We start from the raw sequence: 21,812 nt of genomic DNA, 5'->3' as shown, positions 1-21,812 counted from the left end.
CGGTGCCTTCATCGCCGCACCCGTTTCCATCCCCTTCTGCATGATCCACGCCCATTACACCGTCGCCGTAGATTCTGTCTCCAGCACTGACCCGACGATAGGCCTCTCGTTCAACCTCACCCTCGGCGTCGCCTCCCAAAGTTACGGGTCAGAGGCGTGCATTATGCCCGGCACATACATGAAGGTGACCTACCGTGGCGTTCAGATCGCCGCCAGCGCGCCCGAAAGACGGCGGATATGCGCTAAGCCACGAAAGGCGGTGGAGCAGCATGTCCTCGCAATGGCCACCACAGTTCCCTTAGGGAACGTGTTGGACAGTCTTGCGGCGGACTTGAAGAGAGGGGTGGCGGTGTTTGATGTCACATTGCACCTACCAGCAGGGTCATATGACTTGAGGAATGCATGGTTATCAGGCTGCAACGGTATGCTGGTTGGTCAGGGCGCTGTGGCGTGTAAACCTCTCTTCTAATAGTTGTCTGCTTAGCTAGAATAGTAGGTTGATACGAGATTTTTTTTCCCGTATAGTTAATCTGAGTAGTATACATGGATGATCTAGTTATCAACTCATCGATCAGTGCATCGTCAAAAGAGTGTAAAGCCCTCTGCTTTCTTTCTTGGAGCTATCTGTTGCATGTCGTTCATCTTTCGATCGTGCGCCTGTTTGTTCTCTCGATTGTGGTTAGCTAACAATTATCACAATTCTATTTTTTGTCATGCGATGTTTTCATTGGTAAACTAAAAAGAAAATATATATCAAATCATGAATATTGAAACAAATGCTAGCAACAAAGACCCACTATACTTACCATGCTCACTGAAACAAGGGATGAACTGGAACAAATGTTAAATATACAATAATGTTTTTAAACACCAGAAGACCTAAAATCCGACTAAAAAAGGACGTAAAATCATTTTAGCTAACACGGCTGATCTGGCAGGGGGGAACAACAACACGAGCATTGTATTCTAACCAACTGAATTTAGTCCAAGCATAGATGCCATGTGGTGCACCTAGTTCGGAGATCATCGGCAGTGACTCCAACATGCCTATATCCCCACACGATGACCATCATGTCATGCATGTAATTTCCACTGCACAACCTTAGTAACTTGGAACATACGTGTCGGGCTCCACACGTGCTAGTATGACGCTCACGGAGGCAATGTGGAGGGTTTTTTTGTTTAGGCAAGCTCGCAAACTTTATTAATGTGTCACCACATTTACGGGGACGAATAAAAGGTCACCAGGCTGGCCTAACCAAACATGTCAGCCAACCCCTAAAGTAAGTGCATGCTTATCAAGATTGTGGGCATCAGCATTCGAGGTTCTAAACTCATGAATAAATGAACAAGAATTGAAAAAACTAGCTCTATCTATTATTTCATGTATCACTGCACCATATGGTGATCCGCTTCCCTCCTTGATTGCTTCAACTGCCACTTTGCAATCCGATGCCACTGCGATCTTGGCTTCGTATAAGTCATCGGCCAATGCTTGCGCTTCTCTGATTGCCAATGCTTCGAGAGTTGTTGGGTCACCAATGTAGCTTATGCACATTGCCGAAGCTCCAAAATATGGACCTGTTTGGTCTCTGCACACAGCAGCTACAGACTCGTGCCTCAGCCGTTGCTACTGCTGCATCTACGTTGATCTTCACATGGCCCTCGGGAGGAGGAAGCCAATGCCTTGGTCTTGGTGCTGGCGCACGAGCCGTCGAAGTGGTTCATGGTTTCTGCAAAAGCTTTATCTCATCCAAGTATGAATTGATGAAACAATGTGTTGCATATGGAGTCTGGAAAATATCTTCGTGGATAACTTTCCGGCGAGCCGGCAAGATTGCGCATACGGTAACAATCATCCGTGTATAATTTGCAGCTGCATCGTCTCGCTCATTGCAAACAGCCACCCCTTGGCATCCGGGTTTTGGTTGGTGCACATATGCTTAACTATGTCATCGTTAAATAGAGCCTAGATGCTTCATGCGAGTCATACTACAGCTAAGAAGGCTCGTCAACAACATGAAGAGAAGTCTCGTCAACGACGACAGCACCCCGGTGAACCAGCCGCGGGCGACCAACATGTCCATGACTCGAGCTCGATCTTTACTAGGAACTTTTCTTTGATAAATTCGATCTCTACTGCTGCATGTTGGCCGTGGCCCATACGTCGGTCGTCTTTATATGCATGTTGGAGTATACAATACAACGCAAATCCTAGCTACATGGACTCCGTCAACGGAGAAAATATGAACACATGCACGAGCTAATTTCCTTCGGGAGACCTTTGCACCGGTTACGATTCCGGTTTCCCAAAGGAAACTAGCTAGCGATACAACTAAACCGAGCTTTTTTCTCTCCGTATATATAAGTATAAAAGACCTATTCTGCGGCTACGCGAAACTCAAACTAATCGAGACCCCAACGAAAATCCCGAGATGGACGACGTCGAGAGCCAGGTACCCCATGGACATCAGGAGGTCAGGGCCGCCATAGATTGCCCGTCTTGGTGTATCTTGGTCTTCTCGGTACTCTTTACCGCCGTCTTCATCGCATGCATAACCGTCCCGATCGAGTACTATAGGCTGCACGTCCAGTACTTTGTCGCGGTAGATTCTATCTCCGGTGCCGACCCCAAGACAGGTCTCTCCTTCAACATCACCCTCGGCGTCGCCTCGGGGAGCTACGGATCAGAGGCGTGCATCAACCCCGGCACGTACATGGAGATGGCCTATGGCGGTGTCAAGCTTGCCGCTAGCGCGGCTGAGACACGGTTGCTCTGCGCTAGGCCGCGGAAGGAGGCGGAGCAGCACGTACTGGCAATGGCCACCGCGGTTCCTGTGGGGAACGTGTTGGACGATCTTACGGCGGACATGAAGAAGGGGTCGGCGGTGTTTGACGTCACATTGCACGTCCCGGCCGGGTCGTATGGTGAGGAGTCGTCGTACGCGTGGGTTTCAGACTGCAAGGGCGTGCGGGTCGGTGAGGGCGCTGTATTGTGTGAATCTCCCAACCTATAGTTGTTAGCTTGGACCCTCCGTTCCTAAATATTTGTCTTTTTAGAGATTTCAAATGGATTACCACATACGGATATATGTAGACATATTTTAGAGTGTAGATTCACTCATTTTGCTTCGTATGTGGTCATTTGTTCCGTAGAGTTAAGTAATTTGTATGAATTATCTAGTTATCAACTTTATCAACTCATCGATCAGTTGCCAAAAAAGTGTTAACCTCCTTGCTTTCTTAGAACAATCAATTGCATATTGTACATCGTCGTTAGCAAAATTTCCATGGTCTGTTTGTTTTCTTACTATGTTGGCAATATAATGCCGCCCTCATGTTCTTCGGATATGATATCGAACTTGCCACCATCGAGACTGCTTGGCACGTGTGGTCGTTCACTATATGAAAAACTATACTCGCCACCATGGAGGGCCATGCACCAGTGCCTTCTTCTTCGGTGGCCTAGCCAGGCTGGGCCGTCGTACAAGCACACCGCCCTAGATTCATCCGGCCGCTGCCAAAAACCACCTAATGAAGACCTCCACTTGATCCCGCATCTCCTTCTCCAGCCACAGCAGACTTCCAAGACCTCAAGGCTTCCCCAGCAAAGTGCCTCTGAAACTAGACCTCCCCGTCGTTGCCGACGTCGCAAGGGTTTTGCCTGGCGACATGCCCTTGCTGCATCGAGAGGGGTTGGCATCGAGAGGCGGCTAGGGATTCGTCATCGCCTGCCTAGTCGCCTCTCTTCAGAAAATGTTTTTTATTCTTACACGTTTGAGTATTGGATTTAACCATTAATCGTGGTTGTTGTAATAACTTGGTTATAGTTAGTAAACAATTATTAGCGACTAGTATATGTTTACCCACTTGTCGCATGTTTGAATTCCTTGGCTAATAGGGTTCGTTGTGACAACTTTTTTTTCAACAAAATGTGTTCAAGTATACCGAATCAACTAAATACAACTGATAAAGTAAGCTGGCAAACACGAGCATAGAGACCTATGATGATAAAAACCAAAAGTTACCCAATATCTATGTTAACATCTCACTATCACAGCGCCAGATCACCATTCACCAACGACAATTTTCATTTACATCTTGATGTTTTTATATGTGTTCGATGAGAATAACTGTCAAGAATAAACAGAGTATTGAGACAAGCTTTCATTCCGATTTATATATAAAGCAAACCACCACATGCAGACAATAAATCCAAGTACATGAGCAGATTAATGGAAGGAAGATTGACCCGGCAATTGTAATTTTCTCTATGGTTTTGAGACACCGTCGTTTCCGTTGCCACACATATTGTTTTTTTTTTGAGATGGAACACTACGATTCCATAGATTAACCAGGTCCAGCCAAGTTGCTGGCCGATCGCACATTTACATCATATGGCAGGTCCTCCGACCAAACCTCCTGGATTATTTGACGCCTAGCACCAAAGGCAGCTAAAGCATGAGCGAGATGATTACACGCCCTCGGGGCAAAAGAGAAATTAATTCTGTTGAAGTTCAGCTGAGCGAAGGTCCGTATCTCCCGAAACAGGATTCCTTCCCGGGCGAGATCAGCTTCAGGGCTTCTTAGAGCGTTGACAAGCACCTGACAGTCCAGTTCCACCTCCACATTGGTCATTCCCCAGCTTGATGCAGCCTCAAGTGCTCTAGCACATGCTTCCGCTTCAGCCTGCACCGGAGAGGCCACATGGTGCAGGTAGCCTGCTCCAGACCTTCGTACATCTCCGACATGGTCCCTGATGACGAAGCCCCAGCCGCCTGTGCACGATGTCGCTGAAAATGCGCCGTCGCAGTTAATTTTCAGGCAGTCCTCCTCGGGCCTTTGCCATTCCTAGGCCATGCGCTTATAGTTCGCATTACTAGGTTGTCGGCACAGGGCGAGGGAATCCATTGCCCAATGATTGATCTCCCCAGCAAGATTGTCTATTGGTGTGGCCGTATGCATCGCCCAGATGCAGGGGCCGGGGGTCATCCTCCTTTTCTAAAAAAAAAAGATTGTCTATTGGTCCAGCAGCTTCGCCCGCATTTGTTTTGTTCCTCCAGTTCCACCATCGCCATAGCAGGCAGACCACCAGAATCCTTTTCTCTTCTGGTAGCTGAAATACAGTATTCACCACTGCATGTGCATCGGTACATGTACACATCTGCATTCGAATATGCTCCAGTTGCAAAGAACGCCACACTATCTTCACTTGTTTGCACTTCCGAAACAGGTGAGCTCCATCCTCATCAAGCCGTTTACAACAAACACACACAGTGTCACAGTTGATGCCCCGGCGTTTCATATTCAGTTTCAGTGGTAGGCTGTTGTGAGCTAGACGCCACACGAACTGTTGGATTTTTGGTTGGCACGGTAACTTCCAGATGTCAGACCACTCCCATCGGTTTGGCAAGACGGTCGAGGTCCCCGGTAGTGTTGCATCCCTCATCTTGATGTAAATTTGGTAAGCCGATTTAACTGGGAAAACTCCCTTGCTATCATGATACCAGGCATAGCAGTCCTCCCAATCATCCCGGACCGGAGTTGCCAAGATGATGCTAGCCTCTTCCTCGTAATATTGTTGACAATGCTAGAAGTGTTACTATTTTTCCTTCCTCGTAATAGATAATATAACAATGGCGCTTAGTTTCTTTGATTTTACCCGGCTCTAGAGTTCAACTGCATGCTCTAAGCATAAAAATAGTGTTTGCACCTTGTTAGAGGCTCGCACGAGCCAAACTTAGACTCTGGTGGCACCTAGCTAATTTCCTTTGGGAGACCTGCGTACGTACGTAAGTACATACTAATTAGGTACATATACCATTCCGGATTCCCTAAGGCTACTAACTACGTACCGGCACAGTTTAAACTAATCCAAACTAGTTCCCTATCAGAGACGTGTGCCTATCGATCTTTTTCTCCGCATATAAGTAGGCTACGCCAAACTCATCCAAACCCCCATCGAAAACCGCAAGTACAAGGAGATGGACGATGCCTAGAGCCAGACACACCCCATAGAGATCCGGAGACCAATGCCACCAGACGCTACGCGTGTTGGCTCATCGTGGTGATGGGGGTGCTCGCCGGTGCCTTCATCACCTTATGCTTTTTCATGCCCTACCTTAGGATCCACGCCCGTTACACCGTGGCGGCAGATTCTGTCTTCTGCACCGACCCCAACACAGGCCTCTCATTCAACCTCACCCTCGGCGTCGCCTCCCAAAGTTACTGGTCAGACGCGTGCATTAAGCCCGGCACACACATGGAGGTGACCTACCATGGCGTCCATATCGTGGCCAGCGCGCCCGAAAAACGGTTCATCTGTGTTAGGCCATGGAAGAAGAAGGAGGAGAAGGTCCTCGCAATGGCCACCACGGTTCCTGGAGGGAACGTGTTGGATAGTCTTGCGGCGGAGATGAAAAGAGGCGTGGCGGTGTTCGACGTCAGATTGCACCTACCAGCAGGGTCGTATGACATGATGCCTGCGTGGGTGTCAGGCTGCAAGGGTATGCGGGTTGGTCAGGGCGCTGTGGCGTGTGAATTCCTCATCTAATAGTTGTCTGCTTAGCTAGAATAATATTAGTTGATACAAGATTTGTTTTTACCCATATACTTCATTTTTTAGGGGAACTGTATACTTAATCTGAGTAGTATATATTGATGATCAAGTTATCAACTCATCCACCAATGCGTTGCCAGAAAAGTGTAAACCTCTTTGCTTTGTTTTTGGAACTATCCGTTGCATGTGGTACATCTTTCGATCGTGGTTTTTAGAGTTTCTAAATCCTGTTTGTTTCCTTGTTTTTCTTTTGCATGTAAAAACTTGTATTACTCGACCAATATCAGGATTACAATCAACTCTGCTAAGATCAAGCGCTCCTGGTGGACCAGATCCCAACCACACTACAATTCTCTTTTCGGTTCTAGCAAAGTTTGCCAAATAATCTGCTACAACATTTTGGCTACGATTAATACAAGTAATACAATCCCTCAAAAAAATACAAGTAATCAAGTTTTACGGTTCTAGCAAAGTTTGGCCCAATTCTGAGGCAGAGCAATCCACTTACAAGCATTCTCACCCTTCTTCAAAGTTTTTAGAGTTTCAATAGAAGTCAACACAGCAGGCCCGTTTCCTTTGATTGGATCGAAGATAAAATCCAATTTAATGTTCATCATAAAATTGAAGTAGCTTGACAGGAAACTTTTAGAAACTTCAAGGGGCGGGACTGGATTGAAGTGGACTGCTTCATTCCTAACATGCCAGCAACACCGTAGTGTAAACAGTGGCATGCAACGTACATTTTCAGACAAAGGTTGCAACGCATGCAGCAGCCATTCTGGACCATTGCGTCGACCCATTTGGCTGGGCAGCTGAGGTTGCTGCGAGCCCACCCGAGTTCGAGTCCCGGCTCGGACGTTGCGGTGCTCGCGGAGTTTCTCCTATAAAAAATGCCAACGAGGGTTAGCCCTTGGGTTGGTCTCATTTTTTTAAATAGTACTCATACAGCTCCACAAATTAACTGAATTTTGGCATCTACGCAACGCATGGAAGGTGTGCTCCGGCTCTCTCTGGCAGATCGGACACAGATCTGATTCCTCCAAACATCTCTTCTTCTTATTAGGCCATGTTGGGAGTGAGTTAGTGGCCACACACTATGCCAAAAATTTAACAGTCGGAAGTACATTTGTTTTCCATATAAAATCCCAACACCTCCTTGTACCATCAGGAGAAGAACTTGATGCTGATTCAGACGACCTAAGAGACTATCAAAAGCAAACTTATATGCCGATCATACCGAGAAAGATCCTAGACGCCCTGGACCCCAAGCAATAGTATCATCCTGCTGCCTTGGTGAAGCCCGAACTTTCAAGGTCTCCAGCAGATTTACCTTCCAAGAACCATTAGGATCGAGCAAGTCAGAAACAAAACGGAAACTGCACACGCCTTGCGGAGATATAGGTTTATATGAATGCGGCCTTGGTATCCAGCTGTCACGCCATACTCGAATGCTCCTGCCATTGCCAACTCTCCATATCAACCCTTCTTCACAGTTCTAGACCATAGCTAATAGCTTGCAAGACGAAGGGTTACCAAGAAAAAATGTGTCCTCAAGTTCATGTTTGGATAGTTCTAGCTTTCGAAATCTGAGCACATAAACTGTCAGGCTTGTCTAGAAGTCTCCACGTGTCTAGCTAATAAAGCTTGGTTGAACAAACGAAAATCACGGAATCCCCCCCCCCCCCCCTTTTATTTTTTGGCTGCTGCAGTTCATTGGAAATCTTGGTTTGTTCTCTCGATCATGGTTAGCTAACAATTATCGCAATTCTATTATTTGTCAACCGATATTTTCATTGGTTAACTAAATAGAAAAATATATCAAATCATGAATATTGAAACAAATGCTAGCAACAAAGACCCACTATACTTACCATGCTCACTGGAACAAGGGATGAACTGGAAAAGAAATTACATATACAGCAATGTTCAAACACTAGAAGACCTAAAATCCAACTAATAAAAAGACCTAAAATCATTTTAACTGGACACGGCTGATCTGGCGTGAGGGGAACAACAACTCGAGCATTGTATTCCAACCAACTGAATTTAGTCCAAGCATAAATGCCACGCGGTGGACCTAGTTCGGAGATTCGTCGGCACTGGATCCAGCACGCCTATACCCCCACACGATGACGACCATCTCAATCGCGTAATTGCCACCGGCGAACAAGCTTACAATCACTTGGGATAAATTCAAATACTTTTAAATATTACTCATATTTTTTAACCCCTAACTCCAATTTTGTCATGTAATTAATTAGAAAAATGTGTAGAATATGAATATGTTGTTGTTTCACATATTGATAATTTTTTAAATGTTGTCATATTGAAATAAAGGACGTGGACTTATTGGGGTCTTGATTCATGGTTACTGTGTAGGGGCATGTGGTATTTTTTTTTCTGTCGTTGCAACGCAAGTCTCTTTTACTAGTAAATTCTACTTCATCCGTTCATAAATGTAAGTCTTTGTAGAGATTTCACAAACTACATACAGATGTTTATAGACATATTTTAGAGTGTAGATTCACTCATTTTGATCCATATGTAATCCATAGTGAAATATCTAAAAGAAATATTTAGAAAAAGAGGGAGTATATCTCTACGAATATTGGCTGTGGGTCGTCTTTATTTGTCCGAACGCACCGACCATACAACCAAAGTTTGTGCCACGCACGAGCAGGTCGGTAGTCTAGCTATAGTACACGTACTCTGTCATTGGACTCTGGTGGCAGCCAGCTAATTTCCCTTCGGAGACCTGCGTACGTGTACATATACAATTCCGGAGTCACGATGGATACAAGCTAGCGATACAATTTAAACTATCCAAACAAATTTCCTATGGAGACGTGCCTATCGATCCTTTTCTCTCCATATATATAAGTAGAAACCTCTTATTCGGCTACGCCAAACTCAAAGTGATCCAAAAACCCCCAACGAAAACAAGCAGATGGACGACGTCGAGAGCCAGGCACCCCATGGAGACCGGGAGATCAAGGCCGCCAGACACTGCCCGTTTTGGCTCATCATGGTGGTCGTGCTGGTCGTCGTCGGCACCGTGATGGCTTTAGGCGGTTTCCTCCAATACGGGTACTATGGTATCAATGCCCGTTACACCGTCGCGGTAGATTCTGTCTCCGGCACCGACCCCAAGACAGGCCTCTCGTTCAACCTCACCCTCGGCATCGCCTCCCAAAGTTACGGGTCAGAGGCGTGCATTAACCCCGGCGCATACATGGAGGTGACCTACCGTGGCGTTCAGATCGCTGCCAGCGCGCCCGAAAGACGGCGGATATGCGCTAAGCCACGAAAGGCGGTGGAGCAGCATGTCCTCGCAATGGCCACCACAGTTCCCTTAGGGAACGTGTTGGACAGTCTTTCGGCGGGCTTGAAGAGAGGGGGGGGGGGGGTTGGTCACATTGCACCTACCAGCAGGGTCATATGACTTGAGGAATGCATGGTTATCAGGCTGCAACGGTATGCTGGTTGGTCAGGGCGCTGTGGCGTGTAAACCTCTCTTCTAATAGTTGTCTGCTTAGCTAGAATAGTAGGTTGATACGAGATTTTTTTTCCCCTATAGTTAATCTGAGTAGTATACATGGATGATCTAGTTATCAACTCATCGATCAGTGCATCGTCAAAAGAGTGTAAACCCCTCTGCTTTCTTTCTTGGAACTATCTGTTGCATGTCGTACATCTTTCGATCGTGCGCCTGTTTGTTCTCTCGATTGTGGTTAGCTAACAATTATCACAATTCTATTTTTTGTCAAGCGATGTTTTCATTGGTAAACTAAAAACAAAATATATATCAAATCATGAATATTAAAACAAATGCTAGCAACAAAGACCCACTATACTTACCATGCTCACTGAAACAAGAGATGAACTGGAACAAATGTTAAATATACAATAATGTTTTTAAACACTAGAAGACCTAAAATCCGACTAAAAAAGGACCTAAAATCATTTTAACCAACACGGCTGATCTGGCGGGGGGAACAACAACACGAGCATTGTATTCTAACCAACTGAATTTAGTCCAAGCATAGATGCCATGTGGTGCACCTAGTTCGGAGATCATCGGCAGTGACTCCAACATGCCTATATCCCCACACGATGACCACCATGTCATGCATGTAATTTCCACCGCACAACCTTAGTAACTTGGAACATACGTGTCGGGCTCCACACGTGCTAGTATGACGCTCACGAAGGCAATGCGGAGGGTTTTTTGTTTAGGCAAGCTCGCAAACTTTATTAATGCGTCACGACATTTACAGGGACAAATAAAAGGTCACCAGGCTGGCCTAATCAAACATATCGGCCAACCCCTAAAATAAGTGCATGCTTATCAAGATTGTGGACATCAGCATTCGAGTTTCTAAACTCATGAATAAATGAACAAGAATTGAAAAAGGGGAGTACGTAGAACTCATCTAGATGAGACGTAGTTTGGTCTCATTCATCTGAAAAACAAGAACGGATATAACCCACGTCAGCACACACGTATCTTATAGCATCACATCCAATGGCTATAAAAGGTGAATGAGACCAAACTAAATCCCATCTAGATGAGTTCTAGCAAAACTGTTTGAAAAAACTAGCTCTATCTATTATTTCATGTATCACTGCACCATACGGTGATGCACTTCCTTCCTTGATTGCTTCAACTGCCACTTTGCAATCCGATGCCACTGCGATCTTGGCTTCGTATAAGTCGTCTGCCAATGCTTGCGCTTCTCTGATTGCCAATGCTTCGAGAGTTGTTGGGTCACCAATGTAGCTTATGCACATTGCCGAAGCTCCGAAATATGGACCTGTTTGGTCTCTGCACACAGCAGCTACAGACCCGTGGCCTCAGCCCTTGCTACTGCTGCATCTACGTTGATCTTCACATGGCCCTCGGGAGGAGGAAGCCAATGCCTTGGTCTTGGTGCTGGCGCATGGGCCGTCTAAGAGGGTGTTTCTTTTCAGGGACTTATTGGTTCAGGGATTTAAAAAAGTCCCTATAAGACCCATCTAAACCAAGCAGGAGGGACTTATAGGGACTTAAAGTGGGCATTTGGGACTTATGAAATAAGACTCTCAAGGAGGGACTTATAAGGACTTATAGTTGTAATATGGTCTTTTAGTACATGTTAAGTCCCAGAAACCAAACAGTAGAGACTTTTTAGGGACTTGGGACTTATAAGTTGGGACTAAAAAAAGTCCAACGACTTATGAACCAAATAGGGCCTAAGTGGTTCATGGTTTCTGCAAAAGCTTTATCTCATCCAAGTATGAATTGATGAAACAATGTGTTGCATATGGAGTCTGGAAAATATCTTCATGGATAACTTTCCGGCGAGCCGGCAAGATTGCGCATACGGTAACAATCATCCGTGTATAATCTTGCAGCTGCATCGTCTCGCTCATTGCAAACAGCCACCCCTTGGCATCCGGGTTTTGGTTGGTGCACATATGCTTAACTATGTCATCGTTAAATAGAGCCTAGATGCTTCATGCGAGTCATACTACAGCTAAGAAGGCTCGTCAACAACATGAAGAGAAGTCTCGTCAACGACGACAGCACCCCGGTGAACCAGCCGCGGGCGACCAACATGTCCATGACTCGAGCTCGATCTTTACTAGGAACTTTTCTTTGATAAATTCGATCTCTACTGCTGCATGTTGGCCGTGGCCCATACGTCGGTCGTCTTTATATGCATGTTGGAGTATACAATACAACGCAAATCCTAGCTACATGGACTCCGTCAACGGAGAAAATATGAACACATGCACGAGCTAATTTCCTTCGGGAGACCTTTGCACCGGTTACGATTCCGGTTTCCCAAAGGAAACTAGCTAGCGATACAACTAAACCGAGCTTTTTTCTCTCCGTATATATAAGTATAAAAGACCTATTCTGCGGCTACGCGAAACTCAAACTAATCGAGACCCCAACGAAAATCCCGAGATGGACGACGTCGAGAGCCAGGTACCCCATGGACATCAGGAGGTCAGGGCCGCCATAGATTGCCCGTCTTGGTGTATCTTGGTCTTCTCGGTACTCTTTACCGCCGTCTTCATCGCATGCATAACCGTCCCGATCGAGTACTATAGGCTGCACGTCCAGTACTTTGTCGCGGTAGATTCTATCTCCGGTGCCGACCCCAAGACAGGTCTCTCCTTCAACATCACCCTCGGCGTCGCCTCGGGGAGCTACGGATCAGAGGCGTGCATCAACCCCGGCACGTACATGGAGATGGCCTATGGCGGTGTCAAGCTTGCCGCTAGCGCGGCTGAGACACGGTTGCTCTGCGCTAGGCCGCGGAAGGAGGCGGAGCAGCACGTACTGGCAATGGCCACCGCGGTTCCTGTGGGGAACGTGTTGGACGATCTTACGGCGGACATGAAGAAGGGGTCGGCGGTGTTTGACGTCACATTGCACGTCCCGGCCGGGTCGTATGGTGAGGAGTCGTCGTACGCGTGGGTTTCAGACTGCAAGGGCGTGCGGGTCGGTGAGGGTGCTGTATTGTGTGAATCTCCCAACCTATAGTTGTTAGCTTGGACCCTCCGTTCCTAAATATTTGTCTTTTTAGAGATTTCAAATGGATTACCACATACGGATATATGTAGACATATTTTAGAGTGTAGATTCACTCATTTTGCTTCGTATGTGGTCATTTGTTCCGTAGAGTTAAGTAATTTGTATGAATTATCTAGTTATCAACTTTATCAACTCATCGATCAGTTGCCAAAAAAGTGTTAACCTCCTTGCTTTCTTAGAACAATCAATTGCATATTGTACATCGTCGTTAGCAAAATTTCCATGGTCTGTTTGTTTTCTTACTATGTTGGCAATATAATGCCGCCCTCATGTTCTTCGGATATGATATCGAACTTGCCACCATCGAGACTGCTTGGCACGTGTGGTCGTTCACTATATGAAAAACTATACTCGCCACCATGGAGGGCCATGCACCAATGCCATCTTCTTCGGTGGCCTAGCCAGGCTGGGCCGTCGTACAAGCACACCGCCCTAGATTCATCCGGCCGCTGCCAAAAACCACCTAATGAAGACCTCCACTTGATCCCGCATCTCCTTCTCCAGCCACAGCAGACTTCCAAGACCTCAAGGCTTCCCCAGCAAAGTGCCTCTGAAACTAGACCTCCCCGTCGTTGCCGACGTCGCAAGGGTTTTGCCTGGCGACATGCCCTTGCTGCATCGAGAGGGGTTGGCATCGAGAGGCGGCTAGGGATTCGTCATCGCCTGCCTAGTCGCCTCTCTTCAGAAAATGTTTTTTATTCTTACACGTTTGAGTATTGGATTTAACCATTAATCGTGGTTGTTGTAATAACTTGGTTATAGTTAGTAAACAATTATTAGCGACTAGTATATGTTTACCCACTTGTCGCATGTTTGAATTCCTTGGCTAATAGGGTTCGTTGTGACAACTTTTTTTTCAACAAAATGTGTTCAAGTATACCGAATCAACTAAATACAACTGATAAAGTAAGCTGGCAAACACGAGCATAGAGACCTATGATGATAAAAACCAAAAGTTACCCAATATCTATGTTAACATCTCACTATCACAGCGCCAGATCACCATTCACCAACGACAATTTTCATTTACATCTTGATGTTTTTATATGCGTTCGATGAGAATAACTGTCAAGAATAAACAGAGTATTGAGACAAGCTTTCATTCCGATTTATATATAAAGCAAACCACCACATGCAGACAATAAATCCAAGTACATGAGCAGATTAATGGAAGGAAGATTGGCCAGGCCAACCGCGACTAAATCTCCTCCCCTATATATACCAGTTCAGCACACTCACTTAGCCATTTGGTGCCACTTCTCTTCGCAAGCTTCACAAGGGGGTGTAGGTTTGCTTTTGGTTCCTCTTATGCACACAAGGTGTTTGATGAAATGCCCCAAGAGCGTGAAACAAACATGATATGAAGTGTTGGAGCCACACTTGAGGTTCCTCATTTATTTTTTCCTCCTCGATCGCGGTTAGCAACTTGAACCTTTCATGCATGTGTGTCATTGATAAAATATGCATGTGTGTTGTTCATTGTTTAATTTCTATTGTTTATAGCTAGTTAGTTTAACAAATGCATGATGGTTAATTATATATTTTATATTATAATAATGCAGATGAATCGGCAATGGATGTACGGTAACCGACTCTCCCGCGAGTTCACTACGGGTTTGAAAGATTTCCTCGTAGTGGCTAATGCGAACAAGCAGAAGGGTTTTGTTATCTGTCCATGTGTTGACTGTAAGAATCAGAAGGGTTACTCTTCCTCAAGAGAAGTTCACCTGCACCTGCTTCGGCACGGTTTCATGCCAAGCTATAATTGTTGGACCAAGCATGGAGAAAGAGGGGTTATAATGGAAGAAGATGAAGAAGGGGATGATTTCATCAATGAAAGCTATCTTGCTCATTTCGGTGATACTTTCATGGAGGATGCTGAAGGTGAAGGGGAAGGTGAAGGTGAAGAAGAGGCACGTGATGAGACCGTTGATGATCTTGGTCGGACCATTGCTGATGCACGGAGACGCTGCGAAACTGAAAAGGAGAGGGAGAATTTGGATCGCATGTTAGAGGATCACAGAAAGTCGTTGTACCCCGGATGCGATGATGGTCTGAAAAAGCTGGGCTGCACACTGGATTTGCTGAAATGGAAGGCACAGGCAGGTGTAGCTGACTCGGCATTTGAAAACTTGCTGAAAATGTTGAAGAATATGTTTCCAAAGAATAACGAGTTGCCCGCCAGTACGTACGAAGCAAAGAAGGTTGTCTGCCCTCTAGGTTTAGAGGTTCTGAAGATACATGCATGCATCAACGACTGCATCCTCTACCGCGGTAAATACGAGAATTTGAATGAATGCCCGGTATGCACTGCATTGCGTTATAAGATCAGAGGCGATGACCCTGGTGACGATGTTGAGGGCGAGAAACCCAGGAAGAGGGTTCCCGCGAAGGTGATGTGGTATGCTCCTATAATACCACGGTTGAAACGTCTGTTCAGGAACAAAGAGCATGCCAAGTTGTTGCGATGGCACAAAGAGGACCGTAAGTCGGACGGGGAGTTGAGACACACCGCAGATGGAACGCAATGGAGAAAGATCGACAGAGAGTTCAAAGATTTTGCAGCTGACGCAAGGAACATAAGATTTGGTCTAAGTACAGATGGCATGAATCCTTTTGGCGAGCAGAGCTCCAGCCATAGCACCTGGCCCGTGACTCTATGCATCTACAACCTTCCTCCTTGGTTGTGCATGAAGCGAAAGTTCATTATGATGCCAGTGCTCATCCAAGGTCCGAAGCAACCCGGCAACGACATCGATGTGTACCTAAGGCCATTAGTTGATGAACTTTTACAGCTGTGGGGCAGACCTGGTGTCCGTGTGTGGGATGAGCACAAAGAAGAGGAATTTGACCTACGAGCGTTGCTTTTCGTAACCATCAACGATTGGCCTGCTCTTAGTAACCTTTCGGGACTGTCAAATAAGGGATACAATGCATGCACGCACTGCTTACATGAGACTGAAAGTGTACATTTGCCAAATTGTAAGAAGAACGTGTACCTTGGGCATCGTCGATTTCTTCCGAAAATTCATCCAGTAAGAAAGAAAGGCAAGCATTACAACGGCAAGGCAGATCACCGGCCGAAGCCTGCGGAACGCACTGGTGCTGAGGTATTTGATATGGTCAAGGATTTGAAAGTCATCTTTGGAAAGGGTCCTGGCGGACAATCAGTTCCGAAGGGAGCTGACGGGCACGCAGCCATGTGGAAGAAGAAATCTATATTCTGGGAGCTAGAATATTGGAAAGTCCTAGAAGTCCGCTCTGCAATCGACGTGATGCACGTTACGAAGAATATTTGCGTGAACCTCCTAAGCTTCTTGGGCGTGTATGGGAAGACAAATGATACAAAGGAAGCACGGCAGGACCAGCAACGTTTGAAAGACCCTGATGACCGTCATCCGGAATGGTTTCAAGGTCGTGCCAGCTATGCTCTGACCAAAGAAGAGAAGGTCATCTTTTTTGAATGCCTGAGCAGTATGAAGGTCCCGTCTGGATTCTCGTCCAATATAAAGGGAATAATAAACATGGCGGAGAAAAAGTTCCAAAACCTGAAGTCTCACGACTGCCACGTGATTATGACGCAATTGCTTCCGATTGCTTTGAGGGGGCTCCTGCCGGAAAATGTTCGAGTAGCCATTGTGAAGCTATGTGCATTCCTCAATGCAATCTCTCAGAAGGTAATCAATCCAGAAGTTCTACCACGGTTACAGAACGATGTGATCCAATGTCTTGTCAGTTTCGAGTTGGTGTTCCCGCCATCCTTCTTCAATATTATGACGCACCTCCTGGTTCACCTAGTCGAAGAGATTTTCATTCTCGGTCCTGTATTTCTACACAATATGTTCCCCTTCGAGAGGTTCATGGGAGTATTAAAGAAATATGTTCGTAACCGTGCTAGGCCAGAAGGAAGCATCGCCAAGGGCTATGGAAATGAGGAGGTAATTGAGTTTTGTGTTGACTTTGTTCCTGACCTTAAGCCGATTGGTCTTCCTCGATCGCGGCACGAGGGGAGACTAAGTGGAAAAGGCACGATCGGAAGGAAATCAACGATATGTATGGACGGCCATTCTCTGACTGAAGCACACCACACTGTACTGACCAATTCCAGCTTGGTGGCTCCGTACTTTGAGAAACACAAGAATATTTTACGCTCGGACAACCCGGGGAAGCCTGAATCCTGGATTAGGAAGGCCCACATGGAGACTTTCGGCAGTTGGTTGAGAAAACATTTAATGAATGACAATGATGTTGTAGATCAGCTGTACATGTTGGCCAAGACACCATCTTCGACTATAACGACTTTCCAAGGGTACGAGATAAATGGGAATACATTTTACACGATCGCCCAAGATAAAAAGAGCACCAACCAAAACAGTGGTGTCCGCTTTGATGCAGCAACCGAGAATGGGCAAAAGGTCACATATTATGGTTACATAGAGGAGATATGGGAACTTGACTATGGACCCTCCTTTAAGGTCCCTTTGTTCCGGTGCAAATGGTTCAAGCTAACAGGAGGTGGGGTAAAGGTGGACCAGCAATACGGAATGCGATGGTGGATTTCAACAATCTTGGTTACCTTGACGAACCATTCGTCCTAGCGAAAGATGTCGCTCAGGTTTTCTATGTGAAGGACATGAGTAGCAAACCGAGGAAACGGAAAGATAAGAAAACGATCAGTACATCATGCGATGATCCAAAGCGCCACATTGTTCTTTCAGGGAAAAGAAACATCGTGGGAGTGGAGGACAAGACAGACATGTCAGAAGATTATAATATGTTTGCTGAAATTCCGCCCTTCAAAGTGAACACCGACCCAAGCATTAAGTTAAATGATGAGGATGCTCCATGGATACGGCACAATCGTAAGCAAGCAGGGACACAAGGGAAGAAATGATGTGTAATAATTTATTGTACCAAACTTTGTTGAATGGATCATGTGAATTATATTACCCGTGATGTGTTTGGTGTCCATTTTCGAATGATTCGAGATACCACTGATGATACATGAAATTTGGAGTGATTTAGTCATACTCCTGCCTAGGCGTATAATATGCATACTCGTAGTCTTCATAGCCGCCGTCGTCGTCGCTGCTGTCGTCACCTTCTAAGTTGCCGCCGTCGTCGTCGCTGCTGTCGTCGCTGTCGTCGGGCGGCGCTCGTGGCTCGAACTGAGGGTAGCGCAGGCGGGGGATATCGCCGGCCGTGATGTAGTCCATGACGCTCTGCAGAGTCCGGCCGTACCACCATAGCCGACGGCCGGCCTCGTGGAAGTTCCCAGGAGGCAGACCGTCCTCCTCATACCTGGCGAGCGCCCTCTCATGCCGATTGATGAAGAAGGCGTCCCAAGTATGCTGGTTATCGGGATGCCAGCGGGGATTCATCCGCTGCTCCGGCGTGAGGTCGAGGTAGTAGTGGTTCGTGATGGCCGCCCGGCGCGCAGTACCCTGAGGGACGGGAGGGACCGGCACGCCGCCGGCGCTTAGGCTCCAGCCGGTGGGGACGCGGTAGCCCGGTGGACAAGGGTAGTTCGAGGCGCAAAGCTCCTCCACCTGCTGGTAGGTTAGAGTGGGTGCGGTGGAAGCCATGAGAGAGTGATGAGAGATTGTAGAGATGTGATAATGCTGGGCAAGCCGGGCTACATATATGTAGTGAGAAATGGCGGGAAAAATGGGAGCGGGAAGACAGGAGGCGGGAAGAAAGTGGCGGGAAGAAAGAGGCGGGAAGACAGGGAAGAAATGGCGGGAAGAAGAGGAATCCAGAGCTGGTCATCTAACCTTTAGTCCCGGCTGGTTGGTGCAACCGGGACTAAATGTGGTTTTTGTGTCATCTGAGAAAACTGTCAGTGGGATAAGGACATAGGCGGGAAAAAACTGGTGGGAAGATAGAGGCGTGAAGAAATGGCGGGAAGATAGAGGCGTGAAGAAATGGCGGGAAGACATAGGCGGGAAAGAACTGGCGGGAAGACTGGCCGGGAAGAACTTGTGGGAAGACAGAGGCGGCCGGGAAGAACTTCTCTGAATTTTTTGATATATTGTTTGTATTTTTAGAATTTTGAAATGAATTAGTTCTATTTTTCTTAATTTTTTGATATATTATTTGTATATTTAACATATTGAATTGAATTAGTTTTATTTTTCTGAATTTTTTGATATAATATTTGTGTTTTTAAGATTTTGAATTGAATTAGTTTTATTTTTCTGAAAAATACCTTTAGTCGCGGTTGGTCTGGCGAGCCGCGACTAAAGGTTAACCTTTAGTCGCGGCTCGCCTCCCCAACCGCGACTAAAGGTCATTGCGCGCGGGAAAAAAAAACCCTTTAGTCGCGGTTGGCGAGGCGAGCCGCGACTAAAGGTTACCCTTTAGTCGCGGGTCGCCTCCCCAACCGCGACTAAAGGGGGGGGCTATAAATACAATGGCCCGACGCCTCCATATCGTCTTCTCCGATCTCTCGCCGTCGCCCTCGCCCTCGCTCGACGCCGCCCGCCGTCGACGTCGCCCTCGCCCTCGCTCGACGCCGCCCTCGACGCCGCCCGCCGTCGCCGTCGCCGTCGCGCTCGCTCGACGCCGCCCTCGACGCCGCCCGCCGTCGCCGTCGCCGTCGCGCCCTCGCCCTCGCTCGACGCCGCGCGCCCTCGCCGTCGACGCTCGCCCTCGCTCGACGCCGCTCGCCCTCGCCGTCGACTCCGGTTGGTCTGGCCTCCCTCGCCCACCGCCCGCGCCGCCTCGCTCGCCCGCCCAACGCCGCCGGCCCGCCACGGGAGAGGCTCACCGGAGCCCTCGCGCCCTCCGGTGAAGTGCCCCCCTGGCCCACTTTGACCAGTCAACTGGGACTGTTGACTGTTGACTGGGACTAAAATCAGAATATTAGAAAATGAACCAAAACTTTAAAAATTAATAGAAAATAAACCGTAACTCGGATGGGAAAACTTCTGTACATGAAAGTTGCTCAGAACGACGAGACGAATCCGGATACGCAGCCCGTTCGTCCATCACGCATCCCTAGCATAGCGAACACGCAACTTTCCCCCTCCGACCCATCTGTCGAAAACGCGAAACACCGGGAATACTTTCCCGGATGTTTCCCCCCTTCACCGGTACCACCTCGTACCGCGTTAGGGCACACCTAGCATCACGCATTTGCCATGGTTCATACAAAAATGTGTAAACCGTCTCCCACCCCTTCCTCGCCCCCTCCTTTTGCCACCGCCCTTTCGCCACCGCCACCGCCACCGCCACCGCCCCCCTTCTTCACTTAATTAATTTGTTTTTACTACATGTTTTCAGGACTGACATAATGGCGGAAGATAGAGCTGACCCGATTATGGACAACTATGATCCGGACGGTGAAGCACATATGTTCGGCATCATAAACGGCGATATTCTATATGTGCCGACCGGACAAGAAGAAGATGATGTCTCTTCTTATCTGAACCTTGACGGTGAAGATGAAGGGCGCCGTCAGCAAGATGATGCCGAGCAAACGTCGATAAACGACGATCTTCAAATGGAAGTAGCAACCACCTCCGGCGCCGAGGTATATATATACATTGAGCCTCTGGTGATACAAACTAACTGATTTGAATAAATATGTGTGTACTAACGCGCGCGACTCTCTTTCTTATTTTAGCCCTCGGCCGGATCGTCGAAACAATCAAGTACGTCGTCAAAGCGTGGCGCAACCAAGACGATGAGACAAGGAGAAACATGCACCATCAAGGTTGTCGACAGTGCAACCGGCAGGCCGCTGGAGCCCCGCAAGAACGCCACCAAGTTTGTCAACCAATGCGGAGCCGTGTTAGAGACAACGTCTCGATCACCGTCCAGGAGTGGAATGAGCCAAAGAAGGCACGAATTGCTGGTTTCACTTTTGTCGATAAGAGAACAAAAAAAGATTGCTTCAAGAAGCTTATGGAACATTTCGTTCTACCTCCGGAATACAACAAATTTGATGAGGAGGGTAACAAGATTGAGGAAAACAAGGAGAGGAGGAGGCTAGTCAAACAGTTCGCTCTTCATAAGATGGCCGACGCATTCCGGAAATTCAAGCAAAATCTAGCCCGTGACTTTGTCAAGCAGAACAAGACTCCGGATTTCAAAGGACAATATGAGAAACTGAAACATGATTGGCCAGAATTTGTGAAACAAAAGAAATCGGAGCAGTTCATTGAAATATCGAAAAAAATAAGGAAAATGCGGCTAAGAAGGAGTACAATCATATTATGGGGCCAGGAGGGTATCGCCTTTGGGTGCCTAGGTGGGAGAAGATGGAGAACGAGCTGAGGGCGCGAGGAATCGGTCCAGGTACGGAGGGATGGGACCCAAGGGCCAAAAGCTGGTGGTACGGGCATGGGGGAACGCTGAACCCGGAGACAGGGGAGTGTGTTTACCGGGGCAAAATAATTAAACCCACCCAAGCCCTTATTGACGCAATGAGGGATGCTCAAGAGGGGAAGATCAAGTTCAACAGAGAGAACGACGCGCTGAGAAAAGCCCTCGGGAATCCTGAACACGGAGGACGTGTACGAGGCATGGGGCACATTCCGTGGAAAATAGGGTTCCCCCAGAACGATGACCCGTACGGTTACAGAAGCCGTAAGAGAAAGATGGATCGGGAAGCAGATGTTGTGGCGCGGTTGGCATCGGAAATGGATGTGATGAAGAAAACCG

The sequence above is a fragment of the Triticum urartu genome, chromosome 6 (genome assembly GCF_003073215.2).
Source record: "Triticum urartu cultivar G1812 chromosome 6, Tu2.1, whole genome shotgun sequence".
NCBI classification, from domain to species: Eukaryota; Viridiplantae; Streptophyta; class Magnoliopsida; order Poales; family Poaceae; genus Triticum; species Triticum urartu.
Note: the sequence above shows the minus strand (reverse complement) of the source record.